The following is a 17,785-nucleotide window of genomic DNA, read 5'->3' on the forward strand; positions in this document are numbered from 1 at the left end:
TCTGAAAACGCGCTGGATCACTCAGACAAGCTCTGACTTGGCACCAGAATGGCCGAGTTCAGAGTCCCTTTTAGGCAGCCAGGAGCCAAGAAATCCCAAAAATGTAAATATTTTTTGCATGTATAAGAAAGAAAGCATGCACTAAAGCACTTTCTAGGTGGCATGGGGGTGGGGGGTCTCAGAAGAGTCAAACCCTCCTCAAAACTGATGGGAAAAGCCCCTCAGTGGAGAAGGGATGGTGGCTGCTGCTGGCCAGGTTCTCCTGGCCAGCAGCAGGTACAGTAGCTGGATTGTTTCCCGGGCTTCTCTCTCAAAACTGAACAGACTAAAAAAAGAGCAAAATAATCCCAAGTATAATCATGGCGTTTAAAAATCTTAATTTTCATATCTAGACCACCTGGCTTTTCATTACAGCTGCTCAGGCATATGTGAAGTGGCCACATGAGACAGAGGTATGCCAGATGCGTCGTCCAAGACAGGGAAGCCCCTATTACACACACACACACACACACACACACACACATACACAAATTAAGGGCCTGTTCTTCCTAGTGCCCTCCTGGGCGTCCTGGGCTCCTCTGGACACCACAGCTGCCCTAGGGCCTGGGGCCTCCGGTCTCCCTCGCAGCCCCACCCCCAGCCCCGCCTCCTCACCCCACCTACGTGTCACCCCATCAAAGTCCACTCTCTTCACACCCTGATCCTGAAATTATCCCTGTCAAGGCCTAAATAACTAATGTTATTACCTATTCTATGAATGCTTACATAAGGTTTAAAGAGAAACATTTCATCCATACTCCTCTAATGATAAAATTTTAGGCACAACAGCTTTTGGGCCGAGAACCCTTTCCACGCTCCACTCCCATCACACTGACCGCTTCCCACTTCAACTGTTTCATAAGCTGCCCCTGCCCCTAGGGTGGAGCTGAGATGGAGCCTGCATGGGTAGAAATGGAGGTTGACGCTGATACAGTGATGTGCAAAGTCCAAGTCCTCAATCTGTCAATTCACCCAGATGAGAACCAGTGTCAGCAGAGGATGAGGGGCCCTTCTCCAGCCATTTCTGGTCTGTGCTTCCTGAGGAAGGGGATGCACTAACACTGTCTCCAGTGTCTGAACCCAAGGAGGGGAGAGGGTGGGAAAAGTCAGCCTTAAGATGGTCCTTTCTCTGCCGAGGCCCAAAGCTTATAGCTCAGGATCTCTAAGAATGCCCCAAAGCACTTAACAGTCAGTGTCTGTAAGATCTTCCTAAAAATAAGGGCTTCAGAATTGATTCTTACACTCTTGACAAAGGTCTCTCTGGTTTGGTCCCCTCCAAGATAAGAAAGAGCCTCACTGGAAGAATGAAAGCATGTGTCAAGATAAACTGAAGTGGGTCCAAAGGGACAGAAGCCAGCCCTTCACAACCAAGTATCCAAGAGGCCAAGAAAACAACAGGTGAGGGTGCCCCTCTGACCTGGCCAGTATCACAGGCTCAGATACATGTATTTCTAAATCGATGTTTCTCTAACCTGGTGTTTCTAGAACGTGTCCAAATATAAAACCATCAGGACACTTTGCTTTAAAAAAATTCAGACTGCCAGGACCTAGGCCAAACCTATGAATTCAAAACTCGAGGGGAAAGTCTGAGAATACACAGGTCTAGTCAGCACCCAGCAGATTATCAGGCAAGTTTCAGAAATAATGTTCCAAATGAAACAATAGGTAACTTTTTTAAAATGCTGTAACCACACAACTTCAAAGTGACAGGGTATGTGAGAAAAGGCAGGCTTAATTGGAGGAAGTCAGAGCCTTCTTTTATCCAGTTAAAAATACGGAGTATAATCATTATGTAACAGGGAAATAGATTCAATTAAAATGTAGCAAAAACAAAAGCTCTCTGTTTAGCTTAACCATGTTTCACCTGGAAGACCATCCATCACCTTCCTCCCTGCCCCAAGGCCTGCAGGGGGTCCCCGCACAGCTGCTCTGCGTGGCTGTCAGAGGCCCAGATGGAAGTGGCAGGGCTGAGGGCCCTCACTGGCATCCCAATCAAGACCAGTCCCAAGTAGCAGGCCACCAATTCCAAGTCAGACCCCACAGCTGCGCCCCCGCTGTCAGCCTTCACAGGCCTCTGCCGCCAGCCAGCTATTCTGTGATCTTAGTCATGTCCCAGCTTTATGTGAGGCCATGCTGCTCAAAACGCGCTCCACAGAACCAGCAGCACCAACGACACAGGGAACTTGTCAGAAATGCAGACTCCCAGGCCCCACCCAGGCCTGCATAATCACAATCTGTGATTCAGCAAGATTCCAGATCATTCCTATGTACATTCAAGTTTGAGAAGCCCTGCTTTAAAGCATGGAGAGAATGCCCCCCGCCTGTAGGACACCAGCTCATCAGCCCACCCCCTTCTGCTCTGGACTCCAGGAGGCCTTCTTCCCTCACAATCCTCACACGAGTCCTGTCAGTCCCACTTTGTCTCAGAGCCGCATCACTGTCAGCAGGGCCCAGGGACAGCGGACAATCCACAGCTCAAGCTCAGGGAGTTAAAAGGAGGTGGTAAGTAGTGATTGATCATCTCTTGCTTTCTCATCTGGCTCCCTTAGGAGGCAGGAATATGGACTCTGTGACCATAAATCAGTAGAGACAATCCAAAGTCAAACAATACTATGGAATGCTGGCGCTCTCGGTTCCAGCACAACGTTAATGAGGTCGAGGTCATGAGTATGATTAGCTTCCTCTGTAACTTGGCACAGACTCCAACGCTCTGCCCTCTGGCCGCCTACAAAGGCTGATGCACCCGTGGTTACTAAGAGGAGAGTGACGAGGGGAGGCTGAAAAGAGCAGCGCCAGTAAACAGCTCAAAGAACGTGAATGACTGATGAGTGGAATGTATCGAGGAACAGCACGCAGCCCAGAGGGACGGCTGACGTGACAGGTGACCGCGTGAGAACGCAACATTATCCCAACAGGCTCAACAGCACACACCAGAATGAGAACGCCAAAATGGGACAAAAAGAAACGGGAAGGCCTATGGTCAAGACTTTAAATGTCAAATGCACAAATAAAAGCTAGAGGGAATCTAACATGATGGCAGTTGTTTTAAAATGTTGACACTTTTTTTTTTTTTAAAAACATGCAAGTTATGTTGACTAACCTAGTTGCTAAGAAAGCTAACATACTGAGGGTCCACGAAATCTAGTTTTCAGACCAAGGGGAGCAATGGTCCCTCCGTAGTGGATCTGATCAGACTATCCTAAACAGTCCCCCAGCCACCTGTCCACACAGGTGTGTACATAGCCTGTCCCACCTCTTCATCACCACCGCCACGTGGGTTCTTACTATTCAGTGTGACCTCTGTTCCTGGCTACAGCTCTTTTTTGGCTTTGGATTATAGCTTAAACGTTCCCCACATCAGCTTAGCTCCCTCTGACGCTGCCCTTTCTTTATTAATCAAGAAAAGAATTACAGATACAAGCGCAAACTGGAAAAAAATCACATTAAAAAAAAAGACACCCTAAGCAATCCTTACCAAAAGGATTCAGATCCAAAAGCCCTACGGTCACCTGCGTGAGCTGACACACTACGCTATGTATTACAGCACAAATCTGTGTGGAATCAGTAATTAGGTCTGTAAATTACGAGCTTCCACTACAGAAAAACCCTGAAAGGGCTACTATAAGGACAAGCAAACGACAGAGTAAATACCTGTTCAGACATACTTCCCTATGTAGACGCATCCTCTAGAAATGGACAGTTAGCCATTAAAAAAACCAGATACGATTTTAGATTGTTTTTCAAGTAGTGAGCCATGTTTTTCTTAAGTTTATATTTCATATACAAAGGGTAGCCAGTTACAAACACAAAAAGACCACTTACTGACAAGTCTGTAGTTGCCAGACTGGCCAGTCTATTATTTTTAATTTCAGAAAATTTGATCCCTATGGGTAAGAGAAAAAAAATTACAAATTTTTAAGAGGTTAACTTGTCCTGCGTAATAAGTGTGTCAGTAATAAGCGTATCTGAAGATCAAATGAAGCTGCTGTCTATGCAGTTATAGGTGTCTTTAAACAACTGGCAAATTGCCTCAAAACTGGAAAACAACCATGTGAAATCCAGCCCAACTAGCCTGCCCCAGGAGAAAGGAAGCTTGAACTCCAGGTGCCCCTGACAACACAGCTCAGTGTGGAAAGAAAGAGAATGCTGAACAATAGAATCAGGAGAGGAAAGAGCTCCTCTAATTTTCCGGGCGTGTGGGGAGGTTGCTGCTAAAGGGATATTTAAGATCTCACTGCCGGTTCAGGTTCTACTGAACACTGAAACAATTTATAACAAAGGGGAAAAAATCTGACCGTATCAGTGTAGCACATATTTAATTCAGTACATATCAATCAGACAGACGTTTACACATTTAGATACAGAAGTGAAACACCCCTCAAATCACACTTACAATGTTCATAAAAACACACAAAGCACACCCACGGGAAGGAGTGGGTTCTTCCCTGCTGTAGGAGGAAGCCACCCACCCTAGCTCGGGGTCACAGCACCCAGTCCTGGCTGCATTCCTCCATGATGATATTTACAACAAATAGGGACTGCAAGTCTTTTTAAAGACTGAGACCAGCTTTACAATGTACCACAGATGCAAGGAGGTATGCACTGTTGTGGCCAAAACTGCTGATACGGTTTTGTAAAACACAAAACCAAAAAACACCAACAACTGTTTTGTTCTGGTTTTTAAAGTAACATGCTACTCAAAAATCTGGAAAACACAGAAATAAAGAAAATAGTCACCTGTATCCCCACGAGTCCAAAATAACCAGTTAGAATTTTAGCCTATATCGTTCCAGTCTGTCCATGGCTATCACTTTTCCTTTCAACAGCAGCCCAGTTAATTTTGATGGAAATATATTAAATAGTGTCTATAACACCATTTAATCAATAAATGTGGTATTAAATCAAAATCAGAATGAACCCATAGGAGAAAAATTCAAAAAACACTGAAGTTCTCCTTTCTTCTCTGCCAAGTTGCAAAGTCAGAGTCGGGTGTTTTTCTTGACCTAGTTGAAGGTATTACAGTTAAACTATGAAAACATACAGATAACACAGCTCTTTAACTATGTTCAGTATTTTGTGGATGCACACAAAACTAGTTTACATTCTCAGCAAGTGAAGGTTATCTTACATTTTCTTAAACAAAATATATATCTGCATATTAGTCAGCTCAGGCTGCTTTAACAAAGTATCATTAAACAACAAACACTTATTTCTCACTGTTTCGGAGGCTGCAGTCCAAGATCAAGGTGCTGGCAGGTCTGGTTCTTGGTGAGGGCCCTCTTCCTGGCTCGCAGATGGCCACAGACTCATTGCAGCAGAGAGCATGCTCTGGTCTCTCTTCCTCTTCTTAGGAGGACACTAATCCCATCATGGGGGCCCCACCCTCACGAACTCATCTAAACTTAATTACCTCCCAAAGGTGCCACCTCCAAATACCATCACAATGGGGACTGGGGCTCCTACAGAGGAATTTGGAGAAGAGCAGTCTGGTTAGGACATGTGTGTGTGTTGGGGGTCAGGCGGAATCAACTGCATCAGTTATACATCCTAGCTTTTAAATATGTTCAGAGCCCTTCTATGTACATTCCTCTAAACTATCTCAGTTCAAAATAACACAAACAGATCTCACCAATTCTGCAAAATAACACCAGTAAGAGTCTGGTCATTTAAGGCCAAAGTCAGGGGATTCATTATCCCCTATTAGGCCTGTTGAAAAGGATGAAAGAGAAAAATTCTGTTACTAGGACACAGATTATTCTCACCGTGAGCTCTAGTTAGTTGAGAGACCAGGCAACCACTTGCCACTACTGTGAAAATAACTCCATCTTTCATCTCCATCTCTTCCTGCCCGTTGGTCCAACTCTCTGCTGGGCACCTCTCCCTGGAAGGCTCATAACTCAGTTCTGCATTCAACTGAACTCATTACTCCTCACCATCTCCCTGCACTGAGGATCCTCCCCACAGCTGCTGACCTCAGGGCACAGAGTCATGACCCACGCCAGTCACCCTGAACTCCCTCTTGGTAAGAGCCCACCCGGGGAGATGACCGAGAAAGTGCAGTCAGTCTCTCCAGGCCTTTTCCACTCCCCTTCACCAAGTCCCACCAGGACTCCTGCACTAGCCTCCCAACTCACCCGCCACCCCCAGCGGCCACTGAGTTCTTCCTAAAGCACAAATCATCACCTGCTGCAAATTCCCCATCTTCCACACAGCTTTTGAGATGAAGTTCAGACTCCCCAGCTCAGCACCCAATACCCAACACCCTCAGGTACTTCCCTGCACAACTCTGCCTCTAGTCCAAACAACTACTCCCTGCTGATCCTACACCATTTCAAGTCTCCTAGACTCCAAACGTATGCATTATTATTGCATCATGTATTACTGTAACCTTAAAAGTAATGAAAAAGGGAAAAAAAAAAAAGGAAAAAAACCCCAAAAAAAACCTTAAAGGTATATGAGGAACCACGTATCCACTCTTCCCTTAACTCTCTCACACAGAGCCAAGTATTTCAAGTGCCAGACTAGACTCTTCCCTGGACCCAATTTGGGTTTTAAAAGCTGATGATCAGAGCTGACCTCTGATTGCTCCTTTGCCTGTTTAAGGCTGAGAAGTCTCACTTCTGAGAAAACTGCTGCTCGTTCTCCTGGTACACTGGCTGGTCATTCTGCTCAAACAGGACACGTACTTCATTATAAAGCACGGAAAGAAACAGGCCCCCCTTTCTCCCTATGGAGGACCCAGAGGACTGGCTGCCCCAGCCAAGCTGGCTGGTGTGTAGATGAGAAGCACACCCAGCATGCTGCTTTCCCAGGGCAGGCTCTTCTAAATAAAAAAGAAAGCTTCTCGGGTTTATTGAGGTCCTTCCCAAACAGAGTGTGCTTCTCCAACTAGAACATGTGCTCTGGGAGTGGAGAGGACTGCTCCTGGTTCTTGCTATGTTACCAGAGGCCAGAACAGAGCCTGGACCATGGGAGAGGCTCCACGGGTATTTGCTGAATGATCAGATAAAAGAATGGATGAATGAGCAAAGGGCATTCCTCCCAAAGTAGGAAAGTGATATACAGCATCGTTCTCCAGCTCAAAACCTACTGTTCTGCTGAGAAGGCCTTTTGTTCACTCTGCAACTAGGGACAACCTTAGTGAAAACTGGGCAGTGTACCATTAACCCCAAGACACATTTTAAAGGTGCTTTTTGAAATAAATTCTAGAGATCAGATATTTACTCAATATTCGTATCTTTCTAAGTGCAGTCAGCATTGAGTAAAGCATTGCTTTTAAAATTTCCAAGAGAGACCTCATGTCCACCATTCAAGTTCTTTTTCTTAAATAAAATACAGGTGTTGACTTTGGTGGGACCTGGAACCTGAGAAGCTGCCATTGCAAAGGGGCAGCAGAGCCTGGAATCACAAGCCACACCTGAGCTCCGGCCCACAGATCCACATGGAGCCTGCACTGCACATCTCCTGCCATGGGAGTCCTAGGAAAAGTTGAACAGAAGGGTCCAAAAAGACGCAGCCTACAAGTTCTAGAAAGATCAAATGTTTCTGGGTGTGTGCTGCTGGGGGCATAGGAACAGCCTCAACTGAGCCTCAACCCAGAAGCAGACCTAAAACCAGCAGTTGCTCTAAAATCAGCTATCCTAGCAGCCCAGCTCTTTGAAGGGCAACACTTTCCTGGGGCATTTGAAATGTTTGACGACCATCATTAACATTTTCTGAGCAATTACTCAGCATGAGGGACTACCCTGTTTGAGATTTACAAATATTAGCCGCTATATAAAAAAAAAAAGATTAAAAAAAAAGTTTCTTCTGTATAGCACAGGAAACTATGTTCAATATCTTGTAATAACCTTTAAGGAAAAAAGTATGAAAACAAATATATGTATGTGTATGCATGAATGGGACACTGTGCTATACACCAGAAATTGACAAATTGTAACTGACCGTACTTCAAATTTTAAAAAAGCATGTAATCATAGTTAAACTTCAAGGTGGTTCTTTGACTTGAACTTTTATTACCACCATTTTATAGACACAGATACCAAGGCTGAGAGAAATCAAGTAACTTGCCCAAGGTTCAGGTAGTGACAACTCTGGGAAGCTCAATAGTCCCAATTTGGGCATCCTATATTTTGGTCTCCTACTTTGTCAATTCTTTGCAATGAAGAAGTCGAGAGGCTGTATACACTGTTCATTAAAAATGGGTACTTTTCTACATAGTCATTTTCTATCTTCTCCTACTATGGACTTTTCCTTCCAGCCCCGCCCAAACACTACATGGAGTAAAATGTCTTTAATTCATCAGTCCACATCAGAACCCAGCCGCATGGTTGAACAGCATATATTACTCTTTCCAGAAGGCTCTGCTTTAATCTACAAAGATCCCTTTTCCTTCCTATAGGCAAATTACTGGTTCATGTATCATGACAAATTAGATTATATTCAAGAATATTATATTTGCAGTGTAATTATTCTTCCTAATTGGACTGCTCTGAAAACAGATGATTCCCCCTTGCCACCTCCATCGTCTCCTGCAACAGTGTCTTTTTTTCCTGCCATAAAATGTTTGCTGCACCCTTTGCAAACACTCCACAACAGGCCACACTATCTTATCTCCGTCTGACAACTTAGGAAAAATATTATAACATAGAGTTTCATCTAGTATAACCTCAAACTCCTCTAATGTTATTTCATCAGAATCAGACCTCTGACAAAGACTAGTAACAAGCCTATTGCAGTGTGACAGCAACAAGAAGTGAGAATCGTGGATTTTATTCTTTTCCCTAACTTTAAAACATTTAATCTCCTCACCAGCTTGTGCTCCCTAATCTCTTGCATTTGAAAAGAAGTCGTTTTTAAAGAGGACCGGTAGAAAAGAGTCAGGGATACTCAGGAAAAAGCTACACCACAGAAATCAGTATCCATCATTGCTTACACCTGGCGGGGGTGCGGCTCCCAGGCGAGTTGGTGAAGCAAAAGCAACGTGCGGACTAGAAACTTCCCTCGGAACTGGGTTACTCAGGTTTAACTCTCGGGACCAGGATCCAACAACTCCTCCTCCCACTCCCGCCCACACCTCTCCTCCCTCTAGCTCCAACACGCTCCCGTCTATAGGGGCCGCTTTGCGATTTCAGACAGAAGTTCTACTTTTGCATGTGGGTCACTGAATGGCAGCTTACATGCACGCACACAATCAAAGCAGAGAAACTGGGAAATACAGGAAATGGCCGGGGTGGGAGTGAGAGTGGGGGAATGAGACTTTACTCCCATTTACTCCCATTGATGAAACCGCGCATCAACTCTCATAAAACTCCTGACCCTCCAGAAATAGAAAAGTTGAACAGAATTGAAGAATATCCTCTCGCTCTTCCGAGTTCAAAGAACACTAGACCGCTGAATGAAGGGGGGGAAAGGGACACAAACACACAAAAGTTTGCCTAAAAACATCCAGAAACCCATCGGCTCAACCCACCCAGCCCAGATGTGGTCTTCCTACTCCACGCCCACCACCTCCTTCTCTAGCCCGCACCCCCAATCCCTGAGCTGCCCACAAAAATGCAGCCCAGATCTGAGAAGCAGCTGACGTCTGTGGCCGGCGTGACCCACACGCCACAGACCAGGCCCCGCGGAGGCGACCACGGGGTGGCCCCCGGGCGCGGTACCAGGCGCGCCGAGCCCGGCGTCAAGCAGCGCCCAGGACCCGTGCGCCGGTCGAAGCCCGCCAGCGGCGGCGAGAGATTGGGCTTCCGCCGGCTTCCCGGCCAATTGCGGTTCCAGGCACAACTTTTTTCCACTTCTGCTGCGGGCAACCACGGCGGCGAGAGCCGAAACGGCGTTCCCTCCCGTTCCCACCATCCCGCCAGCACCTCCCCGGCCCGGTCCTCCCTCCCCGCGGGCTCCGCGGGCGCCGGGAAGACGTTCCCGCGCCCGCCGCCGCGCATGCAGCCCGGGCTCCGCCGGCCGCGACGGCTCCGCGAGCACCGCGCCCCGCGCCCCACCTGGCCGGGGCTGCGGGCTCTCCCTCCGCAGGCGCGCGCGGGCCCGGCGACTCCAACTCACCCAGTCCCGGCTCGGCGTCCCCGGCTCCGAGCCCGTAGCCTTCTCCAAGCCGGGGCTTTCCGTTACGCCTCCCCGCAGCCACCCCTCTCTCTCTCTGGTCCCGCCGGCTGCTCGGGAAAGGAGGAGGAGGAGAAGGAGGGAGGGGAGAGGGGAGGAGACGGCGAGAGGAGGGGGCGAGGGAGGGAGGGGAGGGGGTCCCCAGGCGGGAGAGGAGGAGGAGGAAGAGGAGGAGGAGGCGAGAGCGCCGACCTCGGCCGCCCCCGGGGCTAGCACGCTGGGAGGGGAAAGAGGGGCGGGGGCAGAGAAAGAAAGAAGCCGCCGAGCCTCCCTGCCCAGGACCCGGCCCCTCGCCGCTGCCCAGTCACCATCGCCGCCGCGTCCGGCTCTCGGCCGGCGTCCGGGGGGAGGGGTCGGGGCCGCGGGCTCTCCCAGCGCGGCGCGCGGGGCGGGGCGGGGCGGGGCGGGCGGCCCGGGGCGATGCGAGGGCGGGCGGACGAGGCCCGGCCTCCGGGGGGAGTGTCCTGCGGGGCTCTCGAGGGTGTGGGCGAAAGGGGATCCCCGAGCGGAGGGGCGGAGGCCTGGGGGCCTGGAAGCCGGTCACTGAGCCCGCCGGGTGGCGGCGGCTCCTCCCGGAGTCCTGCGAGGGTCCCCGGAGCCGCGCCGGGGACCTCCCCGTGCAGTTTCGGGAAACCGTCTCAGGAGCGCAGAGAGCGCGCACTGCCGGGCCTGGGAGGCGGGGAACGGCGAAGTCGGAGTCGGGGGCGAGAGGCCGGACTCTCGGAGGAGAGCCGGCCCTAGAGCGCCTGGAACGGTTCCCCAGGCCGGGCCCGAGCGAGAAGAACGTCCGTCCGCTAATCTTGGGGAATCCAACGCGGGAGGGTGGGTTGGAGTAGCTGGACCCCCATCCTCGCCTTCCTCCTCTGGAGTCGAGGCTCCGGGAGTAAGTTTCCTTGCCGAGTGAATCTCTAGGAAAGGAAACTGTTGCGAATAGTCAGTTACAAAGACTATTCGTAAATTGATTGCTTGAGGTCCTGAAATATCCTCCCCTGAATTCAAAATACGGTTTCAGGGTGAATTTCGAAGCCAGTAGTTTGAAAAGGCATCCTTGTCCAGAAAGGGGACTTACCAACTACCCCACCCACCGCACCCAGGGTGGGAGCAAAGAACATAGCGTCAAAGGGCCACGAGTTAAGGTGACAAATTTCTTGTGATTCAAACGTCGGGACGAAGCATTTAGCCACGCCAACCTTTCTTGTCTTTTTTTTTTTTCTTTTTCCTGTCAATCTTGCTCCTGACCCCAACGTCTCAAACTCTTGTATAGGTCACCTGTATCCACTGATTGCCTGAACTCAGACCCCAAGCAGTCAATTCTGGGCCGCTCTCCTCCACTGTCAGTCGCCGCCCTCATTGATTCTTTCCAAACCTACTGCCACCTTGCTGGTTCTTGCTGTTTCAGGACTTCATAGCTTCAGTGACCTCCTCCCTGATTCCCTGCTCTGGCCCTCTTGGCCCTGCCATCCATCTGCACACGCCTACAGATAAATGGTTCCAGAACACCGCTTGGGCAGGCTACTTCCTGTTCTAGAGTCTCTCAGAGGCATCTTGCCGTGGAAAATTCTGAATTACTACCTCAAAACCTTTCTATTCAAAGACATCCACCTACCTACTCGTTGGAGCCTGGCACTCTCACCCACCGGGGACCCCACCCCACCCCAGATTCCATACTGTATCCACGTGGGAGTTGCTGATGCTCTTGCCAGACTGGCATGCTGCCTTTTATCTTCTCCCACAGCCGAATCCCACTTATCTTAGTTAAAAATGAAGTTTGCAGTACAACTTTTCTTCTATAAAAGGATGTGTGCGTCCCTCCCATTTTTGAAATCATACACTACAGATCACAGAGTTTATGCGGGAAATAGAGTTGGGAACAAACATCTCAGAATCTGTGTAACACTGCAACCAGAACACTAACAAAAACAGTAACCATTCCAAAAAACACCAGCAGAGTTTATGAGCCATGTTCAATTCCTAAGAAACACTATAGTAAATATAAACATAGGACTTTACCTTTATAAAAAGATGGAAGTAACTGGTGAAGAGATTGGAGGAGAGTTGTTTGAGGCTACTGAGTTAGGAAGATAAGCACAAAATGCTCAAATAAGAGGTGAATTCACCCCCTCCCAAGTTAGAGCTCATGGCCAAACCAATCCAAGAGAAAGAACATAGGGTGAATAGGCATCAGGTGTAGAACTGTGTGTTCTCCACACCTGGCATTCCACAGTGTTTTGTTTGCAGCTGCTGTTACTTGAGGGTGCAAAATATTAAGATATTGACAACAACTGCGTGTAAACCAACACAGCCACCCCCTTTTACTAATATCCTTTCCCTCCATGTCAATCATGAATGAGTTAATTTCTATGACATATGCTTTCGTTATAGAAACATGCTTATGACAGATTAGACTGTATTGTACTTAATTCTATGCTTAGAAAGACTCTACTTCATTCCACACAAGTTGAGCACTTATTACATGCCAGGAACTGTTTCAGGCACTGGGAATGCATCAGTGAACAAAGAAAAACACAAAAATGTCTGCCTTCGTGGACTGTGGGTACTTGAACACAGCATCACAGGATACGCTGTATTATGGTGTTGTATTATGCTTCATATGTATGTAACTTGAAGCGATGCCTCATCTACATTCGTCTCTTTGAGGGTTAGAGTTGAGCCTTATCTCTTTGTGTCTTTCACAATGTCAGACACAGTAAATATCTACTGGGACATGTAAATAAGGGGGGTTACACCCATTTTATACCTTGTGTTAGTGAATTCACAGGAGAATCACCTGGGAAATCTAAAACTCAGGGGTTTGTTTTTGTTTGTTTGTTTGTTTTCCAGAGCCGTGTTTGTTGCTATTTGGGCTAAAATCAAAGCGCACATCCCCAGATATTTAATTTGGATCTGAAGAGTAACTAAACTATGCTTAACAGGAGGCAAGAAAATAGGGATGGGCAGGGGAGGGAGAACAGAGAAGGAGAGAGATGCTAAAAGGTGTAGTTCAAGAAGAAAATACCTGCTAAGTTGTCTGGAAAGGCAGGGCTGGAGAAAGAACAATACCAGGAACTTCAGATTATTGTGAATGCTGCTTCTACCGTGCGCTTCAGCCAAATATTCAAGAAACATTTACTGTGAGATAAGCTAGGAGGAAACTATAAGAAATGAAAGGGTACCCGCAATGTTTGATCAGATGACAAGGGGCCTTGGAAGAAAATAATTATGAGCCACAGGGTCGTAAGGTAAAATTACAGTGGTGCCTGGCTAACATGTTGTGATTCTCAACTTCCTTGCCTGTGCAGATCACTCAGTTCTCTGAGTATTATACCCAACCTGGTGTACCTTGCATCAGCAAGGCTATATATCTTTCATGTGTGAACACTTTGTATCCTATTCGGAGTGTGAACCTGCTTGGAATGTAAATAAAATGTGCATTTATGACGGATGCATTTGATATATTTTCATGATCATCAGCACATTGACTATTGATTAAATTTGTCTATTCATCTTCATAACAATCTACCTCTCAAAAGAAACCACCCCCATTTTGAGAGACTGATATTTCCTAAAACTGTGATGATAGGATTTCAGTGCTAGACACAAACTTGGAAATCTATGTCCTTTGAAGATCACATGAAAAATTAAACAATTTAAGCTGAGAATCTCTTCAAAGAAAGTAGCAAAATTGCAGTTCACCAACTTGGAATCCTGTGAAAATCAGGCTCTTAAAAATTTTCGTTCTACCTTTTTATTCCATGGATCTAAATATACAAAGAAGCCATCTGAGATTCTAGGAATTCATTCTCCTTGACAAGTACATATTGAAAAAGGGCAATTTGAGGGGTTCTACTGATTTAATAGGGCATTGCCAATTAAAATCAGTGCTCTCTGATATACGTGAGACAGAAGCCATCCTTCTGGCCATAGGAATGACCTGACCAATGTCTCCAATGGACTAAGTAATGTCATATTTCAATTTCTGCTTCCAACTGGCAGTTAAGAGTTAAAATTAAATCTATAATTTTCCCTATTTTCACTGAAAGCCCATTACCAAGGTGCTAGACTATCTCTTGAACAAGAAAAATAAAATGTCTCCAATTGAAAACAAATGTTACAAGTGCACATGGATACTTTTCCAATAACCACATAAAGGGAAGGCAGTAGAACCAAGTCAGACACACAAAGGGCCATGGGCTTCTGATAAAATCTCAATGAACTGTAGAAAAGACTTCCTTTTTCTTCATGGATCTACTAAGGACACTACCTACATTCAAGCCAAGGAGAAACAGGGCCCTGAAAATATGCCCTGGCTAAGTCATGAGAGAAAAAATTACACAGAACTTTGGGCATTTGCTTTCTTCTGGTAAAAACTGAGGGCTGTTGGCCACTTTTATCTTCTGACCACAGTCTCTACCTCCAGGCCTTCCTTTCGTCTATAAATGAAACAGTAGTTTTAATTTGCCACTGACTTCTCTTAAAGTAGTAGTCAAATTTCCCGCCTCTAGTTCTAAAACTAGATTCCATGTGATTCTGGCAAAACTCAACCCAAGAAGGTGCTCCGTTCATTTCCTCCTATTATGTCACTAATACCATAAACAAATGCATCTGGCCCTCATCCAATTGATCTTACCCCTGAAGTGAGGTGGGAATTTCCATACAGGGAGAATGTTTTATTATGATATTACTTTATAAGTTGCATGCAAATTCTGCAACATTCTTAGCTGCTCAATAACGTGTAGCTGGCAAATTCAATTCACTGAATCTTTATTTACACTGAATCCTCACCTGCAGACATTTTCCTGGATTACAAACCTCTCTCAGAAGAGGCACAAAACACAAAGAAGCTTGGGGGATTAGCTGTCTTACAGTATTCATGACAGGCATAAAACCACCCGGAGAAAGCACACTTTAGCCCTTTATAACAACAATGCTGTGCATCTGGCCCCTGACTTGCACTTTTAGGAGCTTTATGTTTTTGATTATGAATTATGTGTTGCATTCAAAACCTCGAAGAGGTAAGGTTTTACTATTTTACCCTCACTAGTACTTACAATGAAATTTGGGAAATAGTCAGCATGACTCAATAGCAATGCTGGGATGAGAATTTGAGGACACCAGTGTTCTTCCTTTTTTGCGTTGTGAAGAGGATACTTGTTCCTAATGTGGCCCAGACTGAAAAACCTAACCTCCAATCTGAAAACCTGGCCTACAAGGAACATTTTTTTCTTTTACTTCCTCTTACAATGTTTTTCCTGGAAACAAAGAATACAAACGTGTATCTGTAAAACTAGCAACTGTAGGGCACCCTATTTTCACGTTGTGCTAGATTTAGAATACATTTTGTTTTCTATTGATAATAAAAATATTTAGTATTATGGATTATAACCTGTATTCTGCCTACTTCCCTGGAATGACTTATTATTAAGAATAACAGAAGAACATAAGAGGTCCTCTTACTGGGGTCCTGGCTTACCATAGCTAAGCTTTAAATTTAGCTCTAGGCTTCCCAGAGTCAAGACAAGAATGACGTACAATGAATAATGGTGAAAGAATCATAGTTGTTCTTAAGTTAGGCAAACTTTTTCCTGGCAATAACTTCTAAGAGGGATTGAGTCATAGGAATCTTTACATAAGAGACACTGGACAGTCTAAACATCTAGATGTGGCATCTTCACTGAGAGAAAGCAAGAGACTCTTGCCCCACAGAGGAGAGAGGGTAAAAAATTAACGAGAGGAGAGATAATTGGGATCAGAGCTTGGGATCAGCTGATACAAATTGCTATTTACAGAATAGATAAACAACAAGGTTCTACTGTACAGCACAGGGAACTATATTCAATAACTTGTAATAACCTATAATGAAAAAGAATATGAAAAAGGATACATACATATGTATAACTGAATCACTACGCTATACACCAGAAACTAACACAACATTGTAAATCAACTATACTTCAATAATAATTTTTTTAAAAAGTTAATAAGAGATGACATTGTCTAGACTGTGTTTCTGTCATGGCTGAAACTGGATTATCTAAACTTAACTTCTATCCAGACTCTGGGACCCAGAGGATACTCTCTGTGCCCTCACTTAAGAAAAGAAAAATAAAGGAGTCTTGTATTAACCGACTTATGCAAAAAATGCCATTTCTTCATTGACTTCACAAATCTTTCTCAATTCTAAATCTTCTATTATTTCACATAGAACTCATTTGACAACTATGACCTGTATTCATTTCAGAGCAACCTTGGGAAGATTTTCAACGAAAACAAGCATTGAGGACAAGGCTAATCCACCCACATAGCTGAGATTAGTTCTAGCTTTTCTTCCAACAGGATGGCATTGTGCTATACTAATCATACAGAAGAATGTTCAATCTCTTTTGAGGCCACATAAATGAGAATAACATAAGCTGTGAAATTAAAATGGACCATAAAACTAGTTTTTATAGTTGAAGAGTGATTTCTTAAAATATCCTGTGAAATTCTGCTGTTAGACAGCTGTCTCAAAATAGTTACAAGTACCCCTTTAATTTCCTAGAGTGTCATGAGAAAAACGTTTGAGATTAATCGATTCAAGTCCCTCCAGTGCCTTCAGATTCAATTTGTGTTCACTAAATGTGTGGTAAGAAAAGCTCCTTTTTATGAAAAGACCATGAGTTTGAAGTCCTAAGGACTATGTACAAATCCCACTCCTCCACTAGTTACTAAGTTATTTTAGGCAAGTTACTTAACTTCTCCAAACTTTAGTTTCCTTGCCTTTAAATGAAGATAATACTACCTATTGCATGGGGTTATTACAACTATTACATGATTGTTATTACAATATGTGTGAAGGAGTCTACGGTAGTGTCTAATATAAAACAGTGCTCAGTAGATGTGTATCCCCTTCCCTGACATCCATATTCCTGCAAAAAGAATCTTCTTCCAATTCAAGGAGACCACTCTTTCCAGCTTAGCGATACATAGCTTTCCTATTCTTTTTTTTAAAAATGATATGAGAATCAAAACACTGTAGGGCTGGCATAAGGATAGACATGTAGATCAATGGAGTAAAATTGGAAGTCCAGAAATGAACGCTCATATTTATGGTCAACTGATTTTCAACAAAGAGCCAAGACATTTTAGTGGGGAAAGAATATCTTTTCAACAAATGGTGCTTGGACAACTGGATACACACATGGAAAACAATGAATATGAACCCCTACTTCATGCCATACCAAAAGATTAGCTCAAAATGGATCACACACTTAAATGTAAGAGCAAAAACTATAAAACTTTTAGAAGAACACATAAGAGTAAATCTTCATGACCTTGGGTTAGGCAATAACTTCTTAGCTATGACACCAAAATTATAAGTAACAAAAGAAAAAACACATAAATTGTACTTCATAAAAACTAAAAACTTTTATGTGAAAAGAGGACACCATCAAGAGTGAAAAAAAACATAAAATGCATTAAAACATTTGCAAAACATGTATCTGATAAAGGATTTGTATCTAGAATATATAAAGAATGCTTACAAGTCAATAAAAGTAATAATAAAATTAAAAATGGGCAAAGAATCTAAATAGACATTTTTCCAAAGAATATATACAAATGGCCGTTAAGCACCTGAAAAGATGTTCAACAT

General features: G+C 44.9%; 1 protein-coding gene across 6 annotated transcripts in view; it reads right to left on the reverse strand.

The window, feature by feature from the left end:
- Window positions 1-10,507, reverse strand: part of LHFPL2 (LHFPL tetraspan subfamily member 2) — a 153,243-nt gene extending 142,736 nt beyond the window's left edge. For 4 of the 6 annotated variants that reach the window (XM_032474793.1, XM_032474788.1, XM_032474817.1 and 1 more), the window contains exon 1: window positions 10,099-10,507. The gene's annotated coding sequence lies outside the window, so the exon portion shown is untranslated. Of the gene's footprint in view, window positions 1-10,037 lie in introns of all 6 variants that reach the window. The other 2 variants (XM_032474807.1, XM_032474827.1) reach the window with 2 other exon arrangements.
- Window positions 10,508-17,785: the final 7,278 nt, after the last annotated feature.

The sequence above is a fragment of the Camelus ferus genome, chromosome 3, assembly GCF_009834535.1.
Source record: "Camelus ferus isolate YT-003-E chromosome 3, BCGSAC_Cfer_1.0, whole genome shotgun sequence".
In the NCBI taxonomy this organism is placed as follows: domain Eukaryota; kingdom Metazoa; phylum Chordata; class Mammalia; order Artiodactyla; family Camelidae; genus Camelus; species Camelus ferus.